Source organism: Gossypium hirsutum, chromosome A03 (assembly GCF_007990345.1).
Source record: "Gossypium hirsutum isolate 1008001.06 chromosome A03, Gossypium_hirsutum_v2.1, whole genome shotgun sequence".
NCBI classification, from domain to species: Eukaryota; Viridiplantae; Streptophyta; class Magnoliopsida; order Malvales; family Malvaceae; genus Gossypium; species Gossypium hirsutum.
In genome coordinates, this window is record NC_053426.1 from 72,214,578 (window position 1) to 72,225,663 (window position 11,086).

Consider the following 11,086-nt stretch of genomic DNA (forward strand, 5'->3'; position numbering starts at 1 on the left):
TATGGTATACTTGACTACTGAAATGTAATTTCCAAATATCTATGCATGTAGAGGTTTAGTGATGTTTGTTGCTATTCGTATGTTCTTCGTGTTATATTCTTGACTTGATAATTATTACTAGTATTCTTCTCTGTTTAATGATATATATTGTAGCGCTGGTTTTGGTTAAGCACCACTAAGCTTTTGCTAATGTTTTGTTCTATGCATAGGTATTCGGGTTCTTAGAGAATAATTTTAGCTTTGATCAGTATGTTCGAGGGAGCCTCAGCTACACTTTGGATTTTGTAATGTAACACCCTCTAAAGCGATCCAGAGATGGCCCTGATTACACAATGTTACATTAATGCCAAAGGGCATCTCTTATGATACAGTCGATGATTGGAAACTAATTAAAAGTTTATCTAATCCAATGTTCTAATATGGGCAATCTATAGTATAATTGATGACTTTAGGGTCCATTAGGTCGGTCTAACTATGGCCTAAGGATGTACAACCATGTATTGATACATGTGTTCCCAATGTCTAAACATACCTCTAAATACATACTTAAACATCAATAACGAGCATAGAAACCTATTTAACATACCCGTCATACATAGGGTAAACATAATCATAAGCACCTACTTATTAATGTTCATAAGACATACTCCACACATACACTCTTAAATTTTTATATAGACCACAAAATACAAAAAAAGGTCTTATATTAAGACAACTTATGTACATGCCACTATGGATAGAAAGATATGAAAATCTAATAAACTATAAATTTTTATAAATGGTAGTCATGACTCATAGGAAGTGATAGAACTCTTCAATTTTTGTAAACAAATTGTAGGCCCTATGCATGAGAGACAACAACGGTGCATTGAGTATAAAAATATTCAGTGTGATACTATGAATCCAAAGTAAAGTATAAGACAAAACATAATTCTTTCAAATAAGTATGTATGATTCATTTTAGATTAACCATAAAACACGTTCTATTAGTAAATTTTAACTAACCAATTTTTAACAATAATCAAGTTCTAATGTACACAAGATGCAATATAATATTATGATATTAGTATTATATCGTTATAGTTCATAACCTTCTACCACAATATAAGAATGATGATAAATCATTTTGCAATGTCTTATACAATTTCAAATCCAAGTTTATGATTGGAGTTTCAATTCGATTACCAAGATATATAGCACTTTACTAATCAAGTTCTATATATTGTTATCATAACCAAGATCGTTAATAATACTATTACTTAATATGGTATTGCCCTTATATAAATGATAGCGGAGGTCAAGGTCGGATACATGGATCCAATCCGCACACCAAATACGTGCAAAGCTCGAACGATAACAATAACAGTACTCCGAAGGTGTACAAAGTGTGAAACAATAAACCAGCCGAACTCCTACAACTCGCAATGCAATCATAAGAAAAATATAATATTGTTATCTTATGTCTTGCCAACTATATGCGATGAGACTCACACTACGATTTACAAGAGCTCAATGTGAAAAGTTTCGTTGATTTGTCACTAGTTCCTCCTATTTAAGCATAAATTCAATTACTCAATTCACCTTTTTATTATAATTTTTATTTTTTACTTTTAATGAAATCAAAATCAATGTTCACAGTACAATACTTAATCATATACCATAACAATTCAAATCAAACAACTCGTAATAACTATCTTACCTTGAAACTTGCTTCTCATTTATAAAGTTTACTAAAGTTTCCTTTGCCATGGCTAAGTATCATGAGCAAGGTTAATAATAAGATTACTAAGTAACATCAAAATAATAATAATAAGATTACTAAGTCATAACACTTAACTTTCTAATAAGGTAGTCTTTTTACTATTTTTTTTTAATATCAACTAACTGTTTATTAATGATCATGACATTAGTTATCATATTTTTTAAATAAGTTAACTAATTAAGCATATTCCTTTGTTGATGTTTTTATCAATAAACTTATGTTTATCCAATAATTAAATTACTAATTAACATGTACTAATTGAACACTCAATACATAACAACAAAGGATTTGTGGGACATACATTAACAAAGTTTCCTTAAAACAAGCTCAAGACCAAAGCTTTGCTTTCCTTTGAATTTTCTCCACCCTTGTCTTCTTTAGCTTCAATACACAAGAATAAAAATCAAGTAAGAATTATTACAACAAGACCAAATTAACTCAATCAAATTTCATTAAAACCTTAATATGCATGGGAAAATAGAAGCCTCACTTATTTATTACTCTCTCAATCGAAAGGCCTTAAGAAGCCATCTATCTACATTTCCATTTAACAAATACGAGCATTCGTAATCATGGGTAATAAAATTTCATTACTAGAATTAACAAATTTAAACTAAAACACTAATTATTTGAATTAAAAAAATACTTACCTTCGACAATGGCTTCCCCAATATTTCTTCTCAACACCGATTATAGGGAATAAAGCTAAGATAATTCTCTTTCTATCTACTAGTTTATCTCAAGGAATTGTGTATATATATATGTTTTATTTTTTTTCTAGTGGAGGCCTTAATCTCACAACTTAAAGGAAGTAAAAATTCTTTAATGGTGATCAACGACATTTAGCCTTGACCTTCCACTAAAATCTTAAGGGGTAAATTACCTCTTTTTCTTTTTTTACTTTGTCAAATTGTTCATAAGTCCCCCAATTAGATGTCTCACCACTTAATCCTTCTTTCTTTAATTAAAGTCTTATTTTCGATTCCTCTCAATCAAGTCACAACTTTAATTCTACGATCAAAAAAATTTGCAGCTTAAATATTAATGGTTCTTGTATTTATTTAACTGAAAATTTGACATTTGATTTGATGCTCATACACAAACATTTAATTAGTTCAACCTCCGAAATGTGGTAAATTACGACATCAAAAATTTTTGAGGCGTTACATGTAAAGTCTTTTATACTTAACTAGTAGTGTATGGCATAAACTTAGGCTTTTAACTTTTAGTTTTGGGACATTTTGTTAGTGTTTGATGTTGTTTTTGCAGTTGGTTCATTTGGTATAGATTGGATAGTTCTAGTAACTTTGAATACCATTACAAAGATCTTATGATGATAAATTTTGTGATATGTGATTACATGCTACCGTAACATGTTATAATCTTGATTTGATATCAGAACCTCGTACATAAGTATCAGAATGACCAATTAGGCAAAAAATATTAGTTTCTGAAATAGGTATTGTCGAAGCCATTTTTATTTGAAGAAAAATAGAAATCGACTTTTAAACAACATGTGGAGTCGCCACCAATTTTTTTGTTTAGGTGTGATTGGATCACCTAATAAAACATTTCATTTAAAACATTTTTTATCTATGTAAATTTTAAAATAAAATGAGTTCGACAGCCGATTACGTATAAGGAAGTGTTAGTACCCTCACTACGCCCAAAAATTGGTACCAGATTGGTCACATGTTGTCCTTATGTTTAAAATTTTAGAAAAGAAATCTTGAAATATGGTTCTTATTAAAACATTTGAGTGGTGTAAGCTGGTCATCGAAATTCTCTCGTTTCAAAGGCATAAAGCATCACATCCAGCACGATACAACATGATCCTTTATACTTTTGAGAACACAATTGAGTTTTGACTTCCAAAAGCTCTTAGGTCAAAAATTACCAAAGGACGTCCAAATATTTAGTCCAACGAAAAATCGAAACCCAGCACGGTAGGACACGATTTCTCGAATTTCTAAATACTGAACATTGCCTTGTTTTTGCAAAAACAATTTAAATAAATGGTTGTAAACTATTTCAAAACGTATCGATTTTACTTGAAATGGACCAATTGAGGTTTTTTTTTAAATTGAAAATTATAATGCAACATTTATAAACTAAAAAAATGAAAATAAGGGATAATACACATGCATAAAGTACGATCTTTGGTAAATGAAGATAACATAACCTTATTTAATCAATCAAATCAAACAATTGAATATAATTAATCTAAGCAAAATGAAACTAACTTTCTAAGCACAAAGCACATATGGAGAACAATTGGGATAACAATAAAAAAACAGAAAAAAATAGTACAACAATGATAAATAGCCTAATACAATCCATTCAAAATATACAAAACAAAATGAAAATTAAAAAAAACACTATAGTATAAGACGAATTTAAAATGATAATGAACACATAATATATACTATATGAATTGATGAATTGATTTAGAAAACATAATAGATACAATACATATAATTATCTAAATAGATTTAGAAGTAATTACTTGTAAAGAATAGCATGAGATTAATAATGTATATAAAATTAATTTTTCCGTAAATTATATATGTAATAGATTTTTAAAAAAATATATATAATTATGTATAAAAAACTATTGTATAAAATGCATGAATTTAGTGATGTTTATAAATCAAGCATATGTTCCAATATAGATGTATGTGCAAATGGAATTTTGAAATAAATGATGTATAAAATAATTTTACATGAAATAAATTGATTTGGGTTAATGACACATTTTGATAATACATACATAAAGATAATAAGATATGAAAGTGTATACAATAAGTAAATTGTACAATTTAAAATATGGTCCTTAAAAAAACGCATTATACACATAAATAATTTTAAAGGAAAATATATATATATACATACATAAAAAATATTTACATAGAATAATATGAAATCAATAACGTGGACTATAGTAAAAATAATTTAATATGGGTTATGTACATGTGAAAAAAATTTAGAAATAATTGTATGTTAAAATAACATGGAATTAAAATATGAATTATAAGATTAACTTAATTTTATCATAAATTATATATGTAATAAATTTTAAGAAAACACAATTATATATACAAATATACAAAAAAAACTATATGTATAAAATAACATGGCTTTAATAACGTATGTAGGTCAAATATAAGTACTAAATATATGCTTAATAATAACTTAAATGGCACATAAAATAGATGAATTTCTCCTTAACTAACAAAAAGAATATAAACATTAAAATATGTGAATAAATTCAAAAGAAATTATAAAATAACATAAAATTAATAGCATACATAAACTAAAATAAAATTTATTACAAATAGTATACAAATTATTAAAATGATAGAATAAAAGAGAAAAGATTATAATAATGTTTTTTAAAACAAAATTCAATTATCAAAGCAACTCAAAATATCAAAGCAAGTAATAAAGCATGTAAAAGAAAATGAATGTGCAGTGAATAAAAAAATGAGGATAAAAAAAACTTAATTAAAACAAAATTGAAACAAAAGGGACAATTTACAAATAAAATAATCAAAAATACCAATATGTAATGCACGCAAATGTATAGGGACTAGAACTGGAAATAATCCAAGTCCTAAAACGCAGCGCTGAGTAGCGGACTAAAATGAAAACGCGCGCAAATTATAGAGCCAAATTTAAAAAACAAAATAAATCAAATAAGACACAATTGAATGCTCGCGCGAGGGGAAGGATCAATCGTGACATTATCCTCTCTCTGCAAAAATGAGCGGATCCTAGGGGTAGAAGATCGGATCGGACCGGGTATGATCAACACGACACCGTTTTGGGAGCTATTGGGCTAAGCTTAAAACGGTGCCGTTTGTGGTCATATATAATGACTTAAACCAACATATTTAGCCAAACCCAAACCCTAGCCTCATTTCTTCTCCACCAGCAAACTCTAGACCCCTTTTTAGCCTCAACATCGATCCACCATCACGACGGCGGTCAGCAGTTTCAAGGCCTCGAAAAGTCAATTCTTAACCTTGAGGTTCCCTCTAGACTTCGATTTCAACGAAGTAAAAAAGAACCAACGGCCTATTCGCAAGGTCAGATCACACTTTTTCTTTTACTTTTGCTTTTAAGATGTAGATAAAAAAGCTTGATGGAAATAGATTAAAAAAAAACAGAGAATTAAAAGGAAAAAGGAAAAAATCACCTTTTGAAATCGTTTTTGAATTTTTCTATTCAGTATGCGTATAGTGTGCATGCGTAAGTTTTTTTTAGGTACATTCGACGGCTTTTTATAGCCGGATTTACAGAGTAAATAAAAATAAAATTACATTTTATTTGCTGTAAATTCTGTTATTCTCCTTCTCGCATGTTGTTTTGCAGGAGTATCCGTACAGGAGCACAAGGAGGGGCGCGTGCGAAGGAAGCCGTGCTTGGGATCGTTCATGGAGAGCCCAATCCTGGCTGGCTACTGGTGACTTCCAGGAGCTTCTGGCCTGGGCTCTATGAGCCTGCTTCGAGAATGAGCGGCCATGAGTGCAGACTACTGCTGCAGCGCCGATCAGTAACTGGGGTTTGGGCTAGGGTTAGTTTTAGATTGGGCTTTTGGGTTTATTGGGTTTAAGACTTTGGGTATAATTATTGGGCCGCAATAGGTTTGGTTTAGTTTAATAATTGGGCTGTATATATATTTTTTGGTTAAATAATCTGTAAATGGACATTAGTTTATTTTGGGCTGTTTATTATTTTTGTTTTTTTATTTTTGGTTTTGTAATATTTATTTTGGTTTATAATGGGTCGGGCGATTTGGGCCTATTACAGGTATCAAAACTTCATACCTAAGTATTGATTCCACATATATGATGAATTGGTACCTTAGCCTCAAAGTTACGATACGTTGAAGTCGGTAACCAAAATTTTGGAATAGAGGAGACTTGTATCGATATAGAGCCTTAAGGTATTAGTTAGACCTGCTCATGAGTTGGGCCACTCAGCCTGGCCCAAAGGCCTGCCCAAAATGTAGGAAGGTTTGGGAAAAAATATAGTCCTCGAAAAATGGGCTTGGACAAAAAAGTAAGACTCGTTTAAAAAATGGGCCTGACCTCAAGTAAGCCATTTTTGGCTTGAGCCCAACCCAGCCTGAATTCACTAAAAGACAAAAAAACTCTGTTTTTTTTAATATTATTTTCTTGTTGTTTTCTCCATATTTTGCTATCATTTTACTACTATATTGCTACTATTTTGTTGTTATTATTTGGATATTGTATAAAACTTATTTTATTGTTAATTTTGCTATTATTTTAAAGACATTTGTTAATTTTGTTATTATTTTAGAGGCATTTGTTTGTTAAGTTGCATCTATCTTAGTATTTTTGATCTATTATTAATTTTTTAAAATTATTTAAAAAATAATATGGGTGGGCCAGGTCGGGTCCAAGTTTTAGCATTTTTATCTGGGTTGTGTTTGGGTAAAATTTTAGGCCTATTTTTCGGGTCGGGCAAAGCCTGAACCTAGCAAACAGGCCTAAATTTTTAGTACAATACATGCCCTTTAGTGTATTGATACAAGGAATCACTATAGCTCATTATTTGAATTTTTGACACTTGTATTGGTATAAATGTCCTAGGTATCAGTACCTGGCTCACAATTTATGTATTTTAGACCTCGAATGAAGTTTCAAAGCTTGTTTAAGTTTTATTTTAATATGTGGTACCTTAGTAACACTTGTAAACATTATATGTCGAAACCCTATTTTATTTTGAAAAACAATGGGGATCGACTTTAAAAAATCGAGTGTGGAGTCGCCACCAATCTTTTGATTTAGGTGTGATTGGATCGCCTATTAAAATGCTTTATTTAATGAAAAAAACAAAGTAAATTTGGTTTAGTAAAAAAAAAGGGGTTCGGGAGTCGATTACGTATGAGGAAGGGTTAGCACCTTCATTACGCCCAAAAACTGGTACCAAATTGATTTGAGGCTGTCCTTAAAGATTTAAAAGGAAAGGTTTTTTTTTGAAATATATAAAAATGTTTAAATAGTTCGAGTTGGTGATCGAAAATCTCTCGTTCCAAAGATATGCGGTTTCATACCCAGTACGATTGGATACAATCCCTTATACCTCTAAAATGCGATCAATTTTCGACTTTTGAAAAATTATAAAAGAGGTTATCTAAATATTTGGTTCTTCGGGAAAGTCATACCTAGTACGATTGAGCACAACTCTCCCAAATTCCCCAAACACTAGATATTGCCTTATTTCGAAACCTTGAATAACAAAAAATTAGAAATTCGTTTAAAAACATGTTTACTCATTTTAAAATTGATGAAATATTTAATATATTGTAAAAAAACATATGAAACAATATACTCAAAATACAAATAACCTTGTTTAATAATCATTGTAAAAAAAACAAAACTTTTAAGCATGAAAAATGAATAATTATTATAAAGTATCATACATAGTTATAACACAAAATAAAATGATGTAAAAAATGTGCATAAAAAAAATGAAGAATTATATAGCATATATAAGTTGACACATTTGCACAAAATTTGGGATATTTATTGAAATAATTATTATAAATTTCAAAATTCAAATCAAATCATGCATAAGATTTTTAACACAAATTTATTCGAAAATTGATAATTCACAAGATAATTTAAATAATAATATGCAAGTATAACAATATATGATATAAGATAATATTCCAAGTCAATTTGTGAAACCTTTATATACAAATAAATATTGAGTATACAAATAAAATTAATGATGTATAAAATGAAGTAAATATATGAATTATATAGGTAACAAAAATATACATAAAAATATGAGGAAAATATGAAATACAATAAATTATATGATTTTAAAAAAAGTTCTTAAAAATATTATATAAATAATTTTAAAAGAAGATATATATATACATAGAAAAATATTTACAAAAAGTTATGTGAAAATAATAACATATACCCTAGTAAAAATAAATTAAAGTATGCCATATACATGTGGGAAAATGTTAGAAATAATTATATGTCAAAATATTACTTAATTAAAATATGAATTATAGAATTAAACATAACTTATATATGTAATAATTTTAAAAGCACAATTATATGAGTTTATTTAAAATATATATATATAAGAATATCCTAGTTTTAATAATAGATGGAAATTAAATGTAAATACAAAATATGTTTAATAATAATTTAAATAATACAAGACGTGTGAGATTTCCTTTTGAAAATAAAAAATATGTGAATAAATCTAAAAATATGTACAAAAATATTAATGTTAAAAATGTATTTAAATTATACATATACCAATTATTTTTGTGTATGTATAGTTAAAATTTAATTATATATAGAACATGTAATTTCGTTTTAGAAAACAAATATATATATATCATGTGGACCAAAAATAGTTAAATATATGCATAATAATTTAATGTTAATAATATTCGTGGAATAGAAACCATTATTATGATGTATATACATGTACAATGACACATAAAACATTACATAAATAATATACAACAATATGGGAATTCAAGTACCCTAAATTACAACAAATAAATAACTAACTATACGAATAACACCATTAATATTATAAATAATATAAACAAAATAAATAAAAATGAAAATAAAACAAGAATGAACATACAACATTAAATAAAAAAACAGAAAATATATAAGCGAATAAATCCAAATTTACAACAGAAATCTAATAAAATACTTAAGTGGAAACAAAGTAAAATAAAAAGAAAAATTTACAAAATAAGTAAAAATAGAAAAGGAGACAATATGTAACACACATGAATCCACAGGGATCAATATTGAAATAATCCCTGATCATGAAACATTGTGTTGAAATATGGACTAAAACATAAAAGTATTCCAGATTTTAGGGATAATTTAAAAGAAAATAAAGTAAATTAAATGAAAATGGGAGCAAATTGCGCCGCAATACAAGTACGAGGGACCTGCCGCACAAATAAACCAATTTAGGTGCAAAGGCACCAATTCGGAGCCCCAGGCGGGTTAACGCGCGGACCTTGGCTCCTTCCCCTGTGCGGCGTCGTTTTAATTGGCTACTACACTTCCCCTTTTAATTGTTTTGCCTTCCAAAACACAGCAAACTTTTTAGCCCAAAAAAAAATGTGCTATCAGCCCCTTTTTCTTAGGTTTCGCATAACACATTGCTACCGCCATCAAGCCCTCAAGCAATGAAGTCGATTTAGCCTCGAACTTCTTTCTCTAACTCCGATTTCAACGAAGCAAAGAAAGATTCATGGCAACTTTACAAAGTAAGATTCCTTCTTTCACTCTTCTTTATATTTTGAAATATAATGCTAAAATATTGAAAAAGAAAATGCAATGATTCTAAAAAAAGAAATTAAAAGCGAGTAAAAAAACTGGAAATCACCTTTCTATTCTTGCTTTCGAAATATTCAATGTGCTAATGTAAGTGTATATTCTGTGGATGGGTCTGTGTAATCCTTTTGCAGGTACAGAATGAGGCTTTTATAGCCTGGATTTACAGAGAAAATAGTAAAAAGAAAAAAATATTTTTCTTGCTGTCATCTGCCCATTTCTGTTATTCCTTTCTTTCTAGTGTATTCTCTTTGCAGGAACGGTTGTACGGAGGAGCGACCCTGGTGACGTGGAGACCAATTGTCAAAATTTTTTTTACACGAGACTGACCTTTCGGTGACCTTCTGGTTTACTCCAGAAGCTTCCAGCATCCTCAAGATACTGAGACAATTTTTCTTGCATATTGGGCCTCGATTTTGGGCCGAATTTAAGATGTGAATTGATTTCATTGGGCTTTAGAATTTGGGCCAAATATTATGTAATTAGGGCTAAAGAACTCTGGGGTATTTGGTTAAGAAATGGGCTTATTGTAATTGGGTTTTAATTTTTATGTAAAGGGTTTTGGGGTATTTATTTAATTGGGTTGGATATTTATAAATGGACTCTTTGGACTTATTTATTTTTGGATTTTTATTTTGGGTCTATTTATTTACAAATGAGCCCGGACAAAAATGGGCCATTACATTATATATGTTGTTTTATTATGCTTAAATATAATTTATGATTTTTTGATTTGTTTTATTTTTGGATCTTAGTAACTAGTGTGGCATTTTATATTCAATTTTCGTTCAAGTCGAGTGTAGGATATTATCACATTCATAGGCCTCGAGATATACCTCCAAGAAAAATATGTTATTAAAAATTAACTTTCCCAAAATCATATTTTAATAAATAATAATGAAATATCTAATAACATTGTAAGAAAAAAACACTTAGACATGTTTTTTTTTTCGTTTTATACTTC

General features: G+C 28.8%; 2 long non-coding RNA genes across 2 annotated transcripts; both read left to right on the forward strand.

Annotated features, from left to right (window-relative positions):
- The first annotated feature begins 5,311 nt into the window (after window positions 1-5,311).
- Window positions 5,312-6,568, forward strand: LOC107887470 (uncharacterized). The gene is made up of 2 exons (XR_001681202.2): window positions 5,312-5,850; window positions 6,137-6,568. It is a non-coding gene; the product is annotated as an uncharacterized lncRNA (long non-coding RNA).
- A 2,819-nt stretch (window positions 6,569-9,387) lies between these two features.
- On the forward strand, window positions 9,388-10,741 carry LOC107887471 (uncharacterized). Its single transcript, XR_001681203.2, has 2 exons — window positions 9,388-10,055; window positions 10,257-10,741. It is a non-coding gene; the product is annotated as an uncharacterized lncRNA (long non-coding RNA).
- The last annotated feature ends 345 nt before the right edge of the window (window positions 10,742-11,086 follow it).